The following is a 9,903-nucleotide window of genomic DNA, read 5'->3' as shown; positions in this document are numbered from 1 at the left end:
GAGGAGGTGGTACATATGGCTGGCTGTAGTCTCAACATCTGCACCTGGCATTGGATGACCAGTATGAGGATGGGAGAGCCTATGGCTCTTTGACTACAGAAGACCTGATATTTATTCCAATTCAGAGTATCCATGTATGTCTTAAAGAATGGTTGCAGCAAGCTAGACTGATATCAATAGGAGCTGGGCAGTGAGATTTGAAGCCCAAGAAGGATTCACCATCCCATCACTGGCTTAAACATTGAGGCAGTCACATGACATGGCATGTAGGTGGCCTCTAGATATTGTACAGATGGCCAACTTAGCTACTTATATTTACAAAAGCTGTATTAGTGATTATTGTAGAAGTTCCTCGGATCACAGTAAGTGCTATTTTTCTTCATACTTTCTAAACAAAAGACTAAATCTTCATGGGAAAACTGAGTACTCCTTAAGCTGCCTTGGATCTTCAGTTACTTCATTCATGCTTCAAAAAAGAGAGAACAGAGACTTTAATACAATGTCTCACAAATTAATTGATTTGGGTTTGGTATTTTTTGAAGAATTTATCATCATTGTGCTCTTGATATTAACCTTTGCTGTAGGATCTTGCTCTAGACACAGCAACATCTGTAAAACAATATGCTCTTTAATTGGAGCATTTTCAGTATCCTATTTTAAAGGCCTGGGCATTATGATTAAATAACTTTTTTGTGGGAAAGTCTGTACTGGACATCCCCTGGATTGGCTTCTTCTGCTAAGCTTTATAGTCTGTGTAATGCACATAGATTAATTAATTATCTAAATAGGGCCCTGGATATATTCAACACTTCTATAGTGATTCTATTATATTAGGTATTCTTTACAACATTAATTTTAACTAGTTCAGCTCTTATTTTTGAGGAGTGACAAGATATGCCTGTTGATAGTACTTTGAGTGTCTACAACTTTGTGGGAAAAATGTTTAATACTTTTGTGCCTTTAAAGATGTTAGTTTTCATCTACTACGTCAGGCTATGTCTTTTCAAAGAGATGAAAAAGTAATGAATGACAATCTCTTAAATATATATGCAATTCTTAATAATAATGAAGAAAACTTAACTGGTGTCATTGAACAGCAAACTGGAGAAAATCCCTAGAGAAATGGAAATCTGATAGTTTTATGAGGAAAAATATTTAAAAGGCTAATTTGTAATTCTGCTAGTAAATGAATTTGAATATCAAATGTGTCTGAAAAAGGATTTTCCTGTGTTAAGCAGAATTTTAAGATGTCCCCCATGACCTTTACCTCTAGGTGTCAGTCCCATGATTACGTTATATTACATGGAAAAAAAGATGTTGCAGATGTAGGTAAGATTACAGAGGAGTTGACCATAAAAAAGAGAAATTATTCAGGTGGTGCTAATCTAATCACATAGCCCTTTAAAAGAAGAGAGTTTTCTCACTATTGACAGATGAGGTCAGAGGGATTCAAAGCACATGAAAGATTGACCGGGCAAATGCTGGTTTGAAAATGGAGGGAGCATATGAAAAGGAATGAACGTGACATCTAGAAACAGAAAGCAGTTCCTGGCTGACAGCCAGAAAGGGAACAGGGACTTCAGTCCTACAATGACAAGAAACTGAATTCAGCCAAAAACCTGAATCTGGAATAAAATAAGTCTGGAATAAAATTCTTCCCCCGAGCCTCCAGGTAAGAACTTAGCATCTTGACTTAACATCTTGACTTTGGCCCTATGAGAAACTAAGCAGAGACCCAGTTGACCCTGCCTGTACTTCTCATCTATAAAAATTGTGAGTTAATAAAAGATGCTGTTTCAAGCCACTACATTTATGGTAATTTGTTAGCGAAAGAAAACTAAACAGTCCTCAAATAAAATTCTCTAAAGGAAATCATCTTCAGGTTTCCCAATTTAAAACAAGAGCAATAACCTCTCTTATAACTATGGCAGAGTAGGTCACAAACATGACCTCAGTGCATGGTTGGTTTCTATTTCTATTCGCATTTTATTACTCTAGAGATATTTTAAATGTTGACTCCTTCACCAAGAACTAAGTGAACTAATAGCAATTTTAAGAATAAACAAACAAATACTTTACCTCCTCACTGGTGAAATAAAACTTGTAAAAGTTTGAAATATACTATTAGGCTAAAGCCTCTTCACTGATGAACTTGCATTTTATTTGGTATTGAAACTTTGGGGGGAAAAAGGCTATCCACTGCTGTTTGTGATAGACTATATTATTTGCCCCAAATTATTCCTGTTCTATCCAATTCAATCACAGCTTCCTCGTGAGTTCATTATTCTTTCACATACCTCATTGACTAAACATGAGACTTACTTTGGCAGATGGAAAGAAGACAGAAGTAAAAGTGGGTCAGGTTGTGAAATAAAGCTGTAAGAGACATGGCCAGTTTCACTTAGTCCTTTTGGAGTTTTTGCTCCTGCCATGAAAAAGCAGGCCCCAGGTTAATGTGGCAATTTCAGCCTGGATTCCACTTTCAGCCACGGTCCCACAATGAAGATAACATGGAGGTGACTTGGACTCAATTCAAAGTCTGGAGCCCAGCCCAGCACAGATGTATCCAGCTGACCCCAGATGAGATGGGCTTAATCTGAACCAACATGCATACCTCTAAGTATGAAATAAATGCTTGTCTTCTAGCTACTGATATTTTGGGAGTTTTTATAATGCAGCATTATCTCAAGAAAAATTTAATCAGTCCAGTATCATGCCAGATATAATTTATGAAAAGTATATGACATAATATCTTGGGGATAGGAGAGGTATTATCAATATTCTCATTGCAACCATATAAAATACTGCTTTCACTGATGAGTTTGAACCTGACCAAATAAATTACCAATAATAGCTAAACAGCTGAAAGTTCTATTTTATTTTCCATTTTGACATTAATCCTGTTCAATGTAGCTTCCTCTCATCAATGTACCATAGAAGTGGAAACTTAAAAATAATCAGCACCTATTACAGAATGTTTCATAACTTTTTAACTACATCATTCATATTTAAAATATTAACTTATTTCCTCTTAATTGAGGTTGATGGACTAGTCGTAATTGCTTTAGGGGCAAAAAGTATCTGTATTGGGCTCAAGACAATTATGGTAAATAGTTATATTAAACAGCAAACTATCCATAAATGTTGACTGACTGAAAAATGTACAACAACAAATAAATCAGTGACACAGTGAATAAAGCCAGTTCTTGGCCATTAAGTGCCATCCTTGTAGTTTGCTGAGAGTGAAAGGGAAAGTTTAAAATCCTCATATAGTACCGGGAAGGAAAAGGTTAAGCAGCTGGACTATGAAACCTGTAATCCTTTTATAGAGGGAAGGGCAATGCAAAGAAGGAAACAAGGCAGGTTACAAGACTCATCTCCTGTTAAGAATATTAAAGACAAACATACTGGTCTTGGCAGCAATGGAGGACTTATCTTTGGAAAGCTTTTAATAGAATACATCTGGTTGGCTAGGCTTACTTAAAGAAAACAAATCTAGAATCTTTGGATTTACCTTCATGTTTTCCTGGAAAACGTCATGTAAGCTACACAACAATCTGAGTGTAAAATGGAAATGTCTTATGAACTAAATTGCTCCACCTGGGTGTGCATGCCTTATGTAGAAACCTCATCTATTAACCTGGGCCAAAGATGGTCTGAAAAGAAAGGACCTGGAAGATGAACTAAGGCAGCCCCAGACTCCCTGCTTTACCTGTGCAGCTTGAGCTCTCATATACCTAAATGATTAGTAAAGCTTGATGTTGGGAAATGTCTCTGATTCATGGGAGCCTGATTTGACAATCCAATTCTCTGTGGTATCCAAGTCACTTAAAATGACTAAATTTAATTACAGTATTATATATTTATAGAAATGGCTAAGAGATGAGAAAGGCACTGACCCTTTGTTTCTATTTCTTAAATAGGTTTCTAAGCTATGCCTAGTAAATTTTTAAAATCCCATTTTTATATAGATAAATATATATCTAGATATACATAGGTGAGTTTGCCTAAGTTTTAGACATTTTCATTGTGTCAGTCAATACAGTACAGGTCTTTTACACACGAAAACAGATTTTTAAAAGTCCCTTTTAAATCAATAAAACAGATGCCTTCTTCTAACCATTGTAATACAGAATGATGATATATACAAAATTATTTTACTAATGATACATATATTTGTATTCAAACTACAAATGACTTTTTCTATTTTGAGCATCTAGCATTATGGAAAATAGAAAGTACCTTTATACAACAGAGCTACTTTGTGCCAGGACAGAGAATTATCTTTGAATGCCAAAGATTAGGCTCTGCTTCATTGGCCAAGTAGTCAATTTCACAGTGCAACTATTTAGTCAGCTTTACAATTGAATGTAATACAGAGAAAAGCTTTGGAAATAAAATTATTATGTGTAATTAAGAAAAATACATTTTAGAGTACTTAAGCCAAAAATTTTGCTATGCCTAATGGGAAACAAAGTGCACTAAAGGCTAAGTGGAAAGATTGTTCAATTTTGGCTACAGGGAAAAAATAGGTATGTATATTTAAAGAAAACTAAAACCCAACCAAATATGTCCTACCTATTTGATATCTAGTCCTTCCCTGAAACTTTTCTGAGACTGTAAATAAGTCCATGCTATGCCGCTCTTAAACACAGCAAACAAAAGACATTTCACTGTAATACTTAAGATATGTGGCACTAATTGGAAATACTCTGCAATATTTGAGTACATACAAATATGAAAATATAAGCCTTTCATAGATCACTGAAAAACAAGAATGCATGAGAAGAGTTGGCAATTTTTTATAGTATACAAAAACATAATATATGGTAATGAAACAACAAATTTTTTCTAGAGACATTTCAAAAGGAAATTGTAAAGGATTATGTGGTTGATATTAAATTTTTATTAAAATTAGATTAAGAAAAAATACTTTCTTTAAAATAGCAAAAAATGTGAAAAAACATATTTTGAAACACTAGTTTCTATATATTTGCATAACGATGAGAAGGGATACAGATGTGATTAAATTATATAATTTTAAATGTTTAAAATTTTATATTAGAGAAAATCTCCAAAGGAATTATACATGTACAAATATTTATGTATATAAACAGACATTTATCCAGTTAGAAAATCTTTATGCATTTTGATCCAAATTTGTTAGGTAATATAGTATTTTTTCTTATATAGTTATTAAAATCATAATAAAACATTCTAACGTGTAATCAGTTTTCTTTTATCCTTTTGATCTAAAAGTTAAGTTGGATTTTTTTATTGGAAAAAACAGAATCTGGAGAACTCAGGGAGACAAATAGCTTGATAAGCAAACTAAGATTTGTATTTACAAATTCTGCATAAAATCCAGTCTCTTTCAGAGTAATTTTTTAAAATAAAGATATGTTCTAGATACATGAAATATCACCACTTTAGTATTCTCTTATGGATATAGAGCAACTTATAACCTACTCTTTTATACTTTTATTTATGCCTTTATGCATTTATTTATGTTTGCCCAGTTAATGCATTTTAAGCTTAGCTTTGCTTCTATTTACTAAGTAGCTAATATATCTATAGAAAATGTATATAGTTTTTTACTTGAAAGGAGATTTGTCTCTTATCTTTTCTAATCACATTGCACTAAATAGAAACTAACTGAATAACCAGCATATCCTGCCATCTAATAAAATAAGCTCCAAATATCAGAAAACATGAGAGTGGCGTCTCCCATATGTCTCATCAATCACGATCTATCAGGAAACTTTGGCTATGAACTACGGATATGGGTTGGCAAACGTCTTCTATACCGTACCCAACAAATTATAGGCAATTCTATATACCAAGGTTTTTAGACAGTATTGAAAATGATTTTGTTTCTTTGTAGAAATCAGTATGATTAAGATACTTGATCCATGGATAAAGGAGCTTTATTTTTAAGGCAGGCCTAACTTTTGAAGAAGGAGAGAAAGTTTGTTAAATATATCTTTAACTCACCTAATTAACCCTTTTCACCTAACTCATACTTGGTATTCCCTGGACATTTGTGCTCTAAATCAACAAATTTACTAAATTTATTTTACATAAATTTTAAATTCCACTATGATAAACAAAACAAGAATCTATTAGAAGATGCCCTAAGATGTTTGCTGTCATGAGATAGACAGACACAAGCAGCTGTAAGTGCTATGGTAGAATAAGTTAATTTTATTCTGTATAATTAAAAGTAAATAACCTGAAGGTCTTTGAGTAGTCATACTTAATGTTCTGTCTTAGGGCAAGACATAGCTTTGCATGTATCTGCATATATCTATACATATGTATGATTCCATTTAGAGAGCCATTTGTAACTGAAATGTTTTTTGAGAATTATAAGAAAACCAATATTTTCATCATATGCAAATTTGCAATATGGACATTGCACAAGATGCAACATTGTTGTTTAAGGTTTTATTGGCATTAAGCCAATGTAATACAGGAAAGTAATATATTAGAATAATTAAAGACATTCAGTACCACTAAGGGAACTAGAGATCATTTTAACATAGGAAGAGTAGAAAAATTTTCATATAGGGTATATAAATTGAACTATACTTCCATAGGTGGGTAGGTTTTGGAAAAATGAAGAAAATATAGGGCATTCTAGATAATAGCATACTCTAATATAAAAGGGAAAAGTTTGATATGTAAGTAAAATAGCACGTATAAAAATTTGCAAACCCCAATACCACCAAACCAAAGTAGATACAGTATATTGGATGATAGTAAGTTCCAGTGGAAAGTAGCAGATTTGTAACCATATACGTTTTCCATTTTTCTCTGTTCTAGTAATAAAACCTCTTTCTTGGTGAGAGTTAATGTATTGACTTCACCTGAGACAAGAAAGAACAAGTGAGCTAGATCTAGTCAGATGTCCCAGTCCTCCGGACAAAGTGATTTGTTCACAGAGGGAAAAATGAACACAAGGATGTCAATTAGACTCCCACTATGATTTTTGATGCTGAGAAAGAAAGAACTGCTGGGATTTCTGGAGAGAGATATACTCCTGGATAGATTAATTTGCCATCTGGTTTGGCCTTATTTTGGCATCTTAACTTTAATATTTGCATCTAAATTTGTTTAAACCCAGACCTCTGCATGAAAAAGGGGCAGAGGTTAAGGGAAATGGAGTCCAGAGCTAGAGAAAAGGAGAAGCAGAAAACAGACAACCTCATTTTAGCATCCAAGTTTATCCTTGCCTGATTATTCAAGTATGTGAGACAAAAAAATCTTCTTGCTTTTTTTGTTTCTTTAACATGCAATTAAAATAAACAGGCTCTAAAGTTGGAAAGGTTATAAACATGGGCAAAATTTTTGGCCACAGAGGTGAGAAGGTGTTTAACATATTTAATGTCAGTAATGATAATAAATCACTTTTTGAACATGTTCCAGTATAACAATGTAAATAGGAAATGCCTTATACTTAAACTCAGGGATGTGCCTGGCCAAGTGTCTTATTAGAATATAGAAAGGGGTCAATCAACATTTGTGGAATAAATGAGGAACTGAATGGTCATGCTATGAAAAACAAATGAAACATGTCACAAACTCCTTGTTCAGTGAAAGTGTTTATATGTTCTTTTTCTTCCTTTATCCTATCTACTTTTTCTTGTTATTTCCATCCTAGTATAAAAGGTTTAATTTACTAATATAATTCGAATGAAGAAATAATACATAATAAATTATTTCTATGGCAAGAGGCATATTACCTTAGTGCGTATGGTGGACAAACAAGAGACCTAATAGAACAGAAATATCATCCGTTTTCTAGATTATTGGCAGGCAAAGAAACAAGAACAACTTGCTTGATAGTCTGATATATATCTGACTGATTAATTATCAAACCAAAGAATAAAGCTTTATTTTGCAGAAAACAGAAAGTAACTGCTGAACAGTTAATGACATAATCAAATGCACAGAATAATGATACAATCAGAGCAAGTTTTTAAGATAATCAATCTTGCAGCCTTTGCTGGAGACTGGAGTGCTGTGTGTGCATGCATGCAAGTGTTGAGAAAGGTAATCTGTAGGATGAGGAGAGAATATCTTAGATATACTGTGTTATTATAATTTCCCTGCTAGTTCAGTCTAGGTTCAAGAACTATGTGTTATTTTTTTCCTTTTAATCTCTCTAGTACAATAACAAAGTAAGCATGTAGTCAGCAAAGCTTATAGATCTGCCTATAAAAGTTTTTGAAAACTCTGTAGATGAGACTAGTCAGATTCAGCTGGGTTCTCAGCTAAGGGTCTTACAAAGCCTAAACAAGGGGTTTATTGATTGGACTCCTATCTGAAGGCATCTACTTCCAAGCTCATTCAGGCTGTCAGAAGAATTGAGGTCTTTTTGGATGTAGGACTGAGGTACTGGTTTCCTTTCTGATTGTCAGTTAGAGACCATTCTCAGATTTTATAGGCAAACTGCATTCCTGGTCACATGGCCACCTTCATCTTCCAGCCAGTAATGGTGGACTGAATCTTTCCATGCTTCAAATCTGACTTCCTCTTCTGCCACCAGCTGAGAAAACTCTCTGCTTTGTAAGCATGAGATTAGATTAAGCCCATTCAGTCAATGTCGCTTCCTAAAGATCAACAAATTAGTAAACTTAACTACATCTGCAAAATCCCCTTTTTGCCATTTCATATAAAATAATAACAGGAGTCACACCAGAGGCAAAGATTACAAAGGTCATTTTATTAAATTGTGGTAAGTACGCTAAACATGAGATCTACTGTCTTAACAAATTTTCAAGTGCACAATACAGTATTTTTAACTATAGGTACAATGTTTCACAGCAGATCTCTAGAACATATACATCTTGCATAACTGAAACCATATCCTTGAACAACAACTTCCCATTTCCCAGGTAGCCAACATTCTACTCTCTGCTTCTAAGAATTTGACTATTCTAGATACCCCCAAAGTGGATTCATGCAGGATTTGCCCTTCTGTGACTGGTTTATTTCAGTTAGCATAAAGTCCTCCAAGTTCCTCCATGCTGTTGCATATTGCAGGATTTCCTTCTTTTTTAAAGTTGAATAATATTCCATTGTAGGTATTTACCATATCTTCTTAATCCATTCATTAATAGATGGATATTTAGGTTGTACCCATACCTTGGCTATTGTGAATAATGCTGCAATGAACATGGGGATGCAGATAATTCTTTGATACCTTAATTTCAAATTTATTGGAATATACACAGATGTGAGATTATTGGGTTATATGGTAGTTTCATTTTTAATTTTTTGAGGAAACTCCATGTGTTTTCCCTAGTGGATGCACCATTTTATATTCCCACCAACAGCATACAAGGATTCCAGTTCTTCAAATCCTTGTGAACATTTATCTTTTGTTTTTGATAAAATAGCTATCTTAAGAGGTGTGAGGTGATGTCTCATTGTGGTTTTGATATGCATTTCCCTGTTGATTAGTGATGCTGAGCATCTTTTCATGTACTTGTTGGCCATATGTATGTTTTCGTTGGAATAATGTGTATCCAAATTATTTGGCACTTTTTAAATCAAATTATTTGCTTTGTTGCTATAGAGTTAAAGAAGTTCCTTATATATTTTGGAGGTTAAACACTTATCAGATATATAGTTTGATTTTCTCCCATTCCATTGGTTACCTTTTCATCCTGTTGTTTCCTTTGCTATTCAGAAACTTTTTGGTTTGATGCAGCCCCGCTTGTCTGTTTTGCTCTTGCTATCTTTGCCTTAGGTGTCACATCCAAGAAATCATTGAAAAGACCAATGTTATGAAGCTTTTCCCCTATGCTTTCTCCTAGGGTTATATATTTTCAGATCTTATATTTAGGTCTTTAATTCATTTTGAGTTGATTTTCGTATATGGTGTAAAATAAAGAT

At 33.7% G+C, this 9,903-nt stretch overlaps 1 pseudogene; it reads left to right on the top strand.

Moving 5' to 3' along the window:
• Positions 1-292: 292 nt before the first annotated feature.
• On the top strand, positions 293-1,145 carry LOC132424356 (magnesium transporter NIPA2 pseudogene; annotated as a pseudogene).
• Positions 1,146-9,903: the final 8,758 nt, after the last annotated feature.

The sequence above is a fragment of the Delphinus delphis genome, chromosome 4 (assembly GCF_949987515.2).
Source record: "Delphinus delphis chromosome 4, mDelDel1.2, whole genome shotgun sequence".
Classification (NCBI taxonomy): Eukaryota; Metazoa; Chordata; class Mammalia; order Artiodactyla; family Delphinidae; genus Delphinus; species Delphinus delphis.
This window is presented reverse-complemented; position numbering and strand designations above follow the sequence as displayed.